This window comes from Sturnira hondurensis, unplaced genomic scaffold (genome assembly GCF_014824575.4).
Source record: "Sturnira hondurensis isolate 20B ecotype Veracruz unplaced genomic scaffold, ASM1482457v3 Scaffold0008948, whole genome shotgun sequence".
NCBI classification, from domain to species: Eukaryota; Metazoa; Chordata; class Mammalia; order Chiroptera; family Phyllostomidae; genus Sturnira; species Sturnira hondurensis.
The window spans coordinates 3,859,519-3,866,966 of record NW_028081579.1 but is presented as its reverse complement, the minus strand read 5'-3'; positions in this window follow the sequence as shown (position 1 = coordinate 3,866,966).

The window sequence follows — 7,448 nt, the reverse complement described above, 5'->3', positions numbered from 1 at the left end:
AAAGTAGTCCTGGTGCTTTAACTACTTAGCCATGAAGTCTTTGGACAAATCTGTTATCTTTGGGCAAATCTTTTAACTTTTGGCGTGTCCCAGGTCTCATATCTAAAAATTAAGGAATCAATGATAGCTGTTTACTCCTTCCTAGACTAAGAATGAGATACAATTCAGATTAATGTATGAGAAAACACTTTAAAGACATAACATATTCTATAAATTTAAGAGACTATTTTCCTATTGTGAACAGTATTATTTAATCCAAGAATTTCATAAAGTTTGGCTTATTAGAAAAATATAGAGTCAGGGACATACTTTCATTTCTTAGAAGAAGAGTATTCTTTCCATAATGGTATTTCATTGAAGAAATGAACAACAGTTTGAACATCGAACAACACCTAATTTCTATTTTACTTCCCATTTGACGTTTTGAATTGTAGATTTTGCTGAGAGCCAGAAATTATCAGGAAGACTTTGTGGGGGGAACAGGCCTCTTCCAACACTGATCTTGCCTCCCTATTGCAGATAGCTTGTGTAGTCAGATGAAAAATGTAAAAACAAATTAGTCAATCAGTCGGTTTAACACATATTCCAATTTCCCATCCACAGCATTGTCTGTACATCCCTGAGCTTTGCTCAATACTTGTCCTCTGTTTGGTTTGTTCGTATTTGTTTCTTTTCTTTTTTTCTTTCTTTCTTTTTTACTCTGTAATAGAGCATGTTTGGCATGTGGTTGCTCAATATTTTAGATTGGGCTAACATAGTCTAAGGCAATCATGGAAATGTAATTCCTTTGCCAGTGATTGGTTTAAGAACTTACATGTGATGCAGTTCTGGCCAATGAGATATAAGAAAATATCTCATAAAAAAAGATACCTGGAGGGAAATACCATATTTTGCCCCATATAATGCACTGTCATGTATAATGAGCACCCATGTTTTTGACCCAAACTTTCAGAAAAAAAATTGTTTCGATGTTTAATTCAGTTATTTATTTATTTATATTTAGATACTTGTTTTTTGCGTGTTATAAAGAAATTTTAGCATTTATTTTTGAACATATTACGGGACAAGAAATCTTCGCAAATAATTACAAAACACAAGAACAGATACAAGGTATTTCAGGTACTACCCGTGTACAATGAGCACCCTTAATTTTTCCCTCAAACATTTGAGGGAAAAAGTGTGCATTATACATGGCAAAATACTGCTTCTCATGCTCTCCTGCACTGTTCTATCTGGATGTCACTCCTGCAAGTGTGGCCGCCATCTTGCCCCGAAGGCCTAACATGATAAAGCAGGGAGATGGGAAGAACCTAATGAATTTCCCACACTTGGACTTGTCATATGTGTAGTGCTAAATCCCCCTGATGTTTAAGCCAGTTGAGTGGGATTTTTCTGTAATCTGCATGCAATACTGGTATGATATAAAAATCTTAATAATGTTTAGCTTTTCTAGTTATTTTTTTCATATATTCTCTTGATTATGTTAGTTACGCTTCATGGGCATCTCCAGATGCCCCTAGTTTTCCTGAAAAGAAGCAGCGGGGGTGGTTATGCTGTGGGTGAGGGTAAGCATTCTGAGTATAGAGAGTCTATGTGTTTTATGTATCAGTATTTGCCCAGTCTCATTATGGTGCTTGTTATTCAGTACATGGTAAATGAAAAAATTGATGTTCCATGATTCCTTTTGTTAAAAAAAAATCATAATGGCATATTGGACTGATAGTCTCAGGCCACAGACTAAGGTGTACAGAATCCCCTTTCAATTCCCGTTTCCTGATTTTACCTTATAAAGGTAAATAGAGGTCATAGGCCATGACTTTTTAAGCATCAGGCATATTTTTTTCTCTAGATTCGTTAATTGGCACGAGGGTTCATCTATGCTCAGCTTTCTAATGAGAAAGAAAAATGAGATCAGGATTCCAAGAGCAAGAGAAAAAGGGCAGTGAACAGCACTATTTAATAGGCTGCCACACGAAGGCTGAAGTTCTTTAGCAACAGTGAATTTCAAAGCACACACCCCATGCTTTTAAACCTAAATGTTTAAATCTAGCCCTGGCCGGTGTAGCTCAGTGGATTGAGCACAGGCCTGCAAACCAGGCGATCACGGTTTGATTCCCAGTCAGAGCACATGCCTGGGTTGCAGGCCAGTTCCCAACAGGGGACACATGAGAGGCAACCATACACTGATCTTTCTCTCCCTCTCTCCTTCCCTTCCCCTCTAAAGATAAATAAATAAAAATATTTAAAAAATAAATAAACCTAAATGTTTAAATCAATCGAGATGATACGGGAAAGAAATGGTATTCAAAAATGAACATATATTTTAGGCTTGGCTTATACTTTTCTGTCTACCACTTGAAATACCTGGTTCTATCCATAATAAATAAATTAATTAATAAATAACTTGTTGATTTGCATCCCTGTTTTATTTTTTATTTATTTATTTTTTAAGATTTCATTTATTTATCTTTAGAGAAGGAAAGGAGAGATGGAGAGAAATATCAATGTATGGTTGCCTCTCGTGAGTCCCCTGCTAGGAACTGGCCTGCAACCCAGGCATGTGCTCTGACTGGGAATCGAACCGTGATCATGTGGTTCGCAGGCCCGCACTCAATCCACTGAGCTACAACGGCCAGGGCTGAATTCCTGTTTTAAACTGACATTTCAGTAAACCTCTGGGCTAGCTTGTTTGCCAAGGTTGGAATCTATGTGCTTGCAAGCTACTCACTCCAGAGGCCACCACACAGTCCAGGACGTCCTCCCAGAAATGAAGGAGTGGGAGCAACTTAGCTGTCCCTCATTTGGGAAATGGATGATACACCATGGTTTATGCACACATTTGAAATATTAAATGACAGTTAAAGTAGGTAAAGAAGATCTGCATAAATCAATTTGCTTAAAACTCAAAACAATGCCCATTGAAAAGCAAGTTTTAAGTATGATAGAATTAATGTGACATGTTAAAATCAAAATAAGACTTTAAAAATGCATGAGAATGATGCATATCAAACTCAGAACTGTGGTTGCCTTGGGGATGGGGAGGACTGATTTCCTCTGTACCTATACTTGGCCTAATTCTTTCAAAATAGAAACTTCAAGTAAATATAGCAAATGTTATTTGCTACAGCTGGGTGGTGAGGCATGGTTGTCTGATACACAGTCTGTACTTTGTGGTGTGTCTGAAACAGCTCATGTTTTTTTCTAACAGGCTAATTTCACAATTCTAGAATGGCAAAAATCTATTATTAACCCCTTCCATTTGACAGTTTCAACTTACATCAATATTTTAAGTTTAATTTTAAGGTAACTTGGAAAAAATTCTATTTCCTAGTGATTTATAGTAGTGTAGATAAGGGTCATCCTACAAATGCCAGTTGAAGACAAGAAAATAGTACTCATAGTAAACTAAATTTCTCAAATAATTCTGTGCTTACCAAGAGCTGCAAGTTATAAGAAATAAGTAAGCACATTTGAAGTATTTTGTCCTACAGGGACAGATTATTTTGGAAAGTATCCTAACTTTTTATGTTGAGAAATCAGTCTGCCAGCTACTTAAACATTAAGGATTTTTAAAAAGCAAAAATGTGAACATTTTGCAATCCAAGGATTTTCTCAGATTTATTCACGCCTATGGGCTAAAGATTCCATTATTCCATTTCCTTATTATTTAGGAAGCATGTGGGGAAGTAATCTCACACGTCTTTAACTTTCTTGGAACCATTTAAAACATAAACCTTTGAAAAAAATAAAATAAAATAAACCTTTGAAAATGATTTAATCTATATTTAAGATATAAAAATATATGAACTCTCTACATCAGGAAAAACAGTCATCACCATTTACCACCTGGGTCCAAGGAGTCTTACAATTTTTTAAAAAATGCTGTATGTATTTATGTAAGTTTATGAATAATTTACAGAAGTATAAGGAGATAGTTTAATTAGAAACATTAATAAGAATTTAAGCATAGTAAACAATTTTTATTTCATTTTTTTAGACTTTGAAGTTACATATACTTGAAATGGGCAAAGTATATGCACGTAACATCACCTGTCACGCATGAATTTGAAACATATTCATCTTGTAAATAGTGACTCCAGATTTCAAATATATTTCTATTAGGTTCTAACTTATCTTTACTTCTGGTTCTTTTTTGCACTTGTGTCACCAAAATGCAATACTTTTCAAAAACTCTGATGATATGATTTGTTGAAGAAGGGTAGTGATTATTGGAAAACATTTTAACTTTTGGATTTAGAAGTGCTGATTAGTATGATCAGTCTATTTTTTTCATTTCTACATTATTTATTTCCTTCCAGTCACCTTTGTACATATAGCTGTCTTCGGAATGTTTCAACTTAGCAATTATAGCAAGTAAATTTTGGTGAATAAACATCAATAAAGATGAAAGAATACCGCCACGCCATCCACTCCGCAGAATTAGAGGGTCTAGCTTCTTGCTGTAGAACATTGTATGATGAAGCCCTTCCTGTGGGAAAACTGGATGAGAACACCATACTTCCCTTTTGTCCTTAGAAATACATAGTTCACTTATGTATTCTTTTTTTTAAGATTTTATTTCTTTACCTTTAGAGGGAGAAAAATATCAATGTATGGTTGCCTCTCATGTGTCCCCTGCTGGGAACTGGCCTGCAAGCCAGGCATGTGCCCTGACTGGGAATTGAACCTCGATCCTTTGGTTTGCAGGCCTGCGCTCAATCCACTGAGCTACGCCAGCCAGGGTCACCTATCTATTCTTGAGTTTGAGAAAACTCATTTGGAACATGCACCCAAGTCATGGTCTGAGACTTTGCTTACCTGATCAATTTAATCCACACCATTAGGATCTAGAACACAGTCTTGTTATTTTGCACTCACCTTGTGATTCCTTTAATACGTATGAAAACTTCTCTGTTAATTGTATCCTATTTGCCATTATAGTTAAAATGAAAAATTTTAAACTCTCCACTGTAGTCACTGAAAGCCTACAACAAAGGACTCTAAGGATGGTGTCTCTCCAGACTTTTGTATCTTCTTCAAAGATGATGTGATACTTTGGTCAATGTTATACAAAAATTGAAGGATTATATAATAGTGATAATTTATTTCACTATCATGTTCTTCTTTTAGGTGATTCTATCATTGTTGTATTTCTTTTTTTAATATATTTTATTGATTATACCATTACAGTTGTTCTATTCCCCCCCTTTATTCCCCTCCACCCACACACTCCCTCCCCCACCATTCTCCCCCCTCTTAGTTTATAACCACGTGTCTCAAGTTCTTTAGATTCTATATTTCCCCTACTATTCTTGCCCTCCCCCCTATCTATTTTCTACCTGCTGTCTATGCTATTTTCTGTACCTTCTCCCCCTTCTCCTCCTCCCACTCTCCTGTTGCTGCTAACCCTTCATGTGTTCTTCATTTCTATGGTTCCACTCCTGATCTAGCTGTCCTCTTGGTTTGCTTTTGTTTTAGGTGTGGTTGTTAATAACTGTGAGTTTGCTGTCCTTTCACTGTTCATATTTTTCATCTTCTTTTTCTTATATAAGTCCCTTTAGCATTTCATATAATAAGGGCTTGGGGATGATGAACTCCTTGAACTTGACCTTATCTGAGAAGCACTTTATCTATCCTTCCATTCTAAATGAAGGTTTTGCTGGATAAAGCAATCTTGGCTGTAGGTCTTTGGATTTCATGACTTGGAATACTTCTTTCCAGCCCCTTCTTGCCTGGAAGGTCTCTTTTGAGAAATCCGCTGACAGTCTGATGGGTACTCCTTTGTAGGTGACTGTCCCCTTATCCCTTGCTGCTTCTAGGATTCTCTCCTTCATTTTAGTCTTGGCTAATGTAATTATGATGTGCCTTGGTGTGTTCCTTCTCGGGTCCAACTTCTTTGGGACTCTCTGAGCTTCCTGGATTTCCTGGAAGTCTATTTCCTTTGCCAGACTGGGGAAGTTCTCCTTTATTATTTGTTCAAATACGTTTTCCACTCGTGGCTGTTTCTTTCCCCATTCTGGTACCCCTATAATCTGGATGTTGGAACATTTAAAGATGTCCTGGAGGTTCCTAAGCCTCTCCTCATTTTTTTGAATTCTCATTTCTTCATTCCTTTCTGGTCGGATGTTTCGTTCTTCCTTCTGGTCCATTCCATTGATTTGAGTCCCAGTTTCCTTTCCATCGCTATTGGTTTCCTGGACATCTCCCTTCATTTCAATTAGTTTAGCCTTCATATGTTCCTCTAATTTGTGACTATAACCAGTTCTGTGAGCATCCTGATAAACAGTGTCTTGAACTGTGCTTCTGAGAGGCTGGCAATTTCTCGGTCGCTGAGAGTTATCGGCTCTGGGACTGAGTTCTTCTTGGGCCATCTTTTGGGCTGTTCATGCCTGTTACGTAGCAGAATCGGAGCCCTAGGTCTTCTCACCAGAGCAGGGCAACTCAGTCACTGGGTTGTGACGCTGTATGTGGGGGCGGGGTCAGAGAGGAGCAATGGCGTCACGTCTGCCATCTCCTGCCACAGCCCCCACAGGTGCGGCAGCTGCCGCCATCACTGGGCCCATGTGTTTCATCCCACTGCACACGAGTGTGTCACCGCCGTCAGCCCTCGCCCCCTGGGGCCTGCATGGTCTGTCTCACTGTGCGCAAATGTGAGACCGAGGTCAGTCTGCCCCACACCCTGACTGAGTCCAGGCCACTTGCGCACCTAGGTCGGGGGATCTGTCCTGCCCGACCCTGCTCCGCTGCTGGCTCCGCCCCTCTTACCAGTCTGGTTGAACAGTTAGTTGTTGTCGGACTTCCGTATAAGTCAATTTTCTGTTCTTTGGCTGTGTCTTTGTTCTCCAAACCTTTGTTGTATTCAAACTTGGTTGTGGGAGAAGGCACAGTGTTTCCATCTATGCCTCCATCTTGGCGGAAGTCCCACTGTTGTATTTTTTTATTTAGTATTTTTAAGGAATCGTGGATTAGTGATTAAACAATTCCTGGGATAATAAAAATATCAAAATATTTCAAAAGAAGTAGGAAAACTAAATCACTGAGACCCTATAATGTATCTTAGAGCTATAAAAGGGCCCAATGGACCTATATAGGATTTGAAACATATGAGTTTTATTCTACTTTTTAAAAGAAATACTCTTTATTCTCTTGGAGAATATTAAGGATGACTAAAAGTCATTAAACATCAATTGTTACAGTTAGAGCTGCTCCAAAAACTAAAATTTTGTTCAGTAGCCCCAGACTGTATCTCTAGGGTTAAAGGATCATAAAAAGTTTTTAGTTAAAGTCATGGAAAAAGTTATTTCTTAGAGAACTGAACACCTTAAAAAGGCCAGCTGTCCACCACTCTGGACCACAGGGGCAGAGTCCCAAGGCCACGCTTTCTGTGTTGGAATTGCCCCTCATCCCACAAGGAGCTGGGTGTGGGGTCTTGGAGAACGTAACATTCA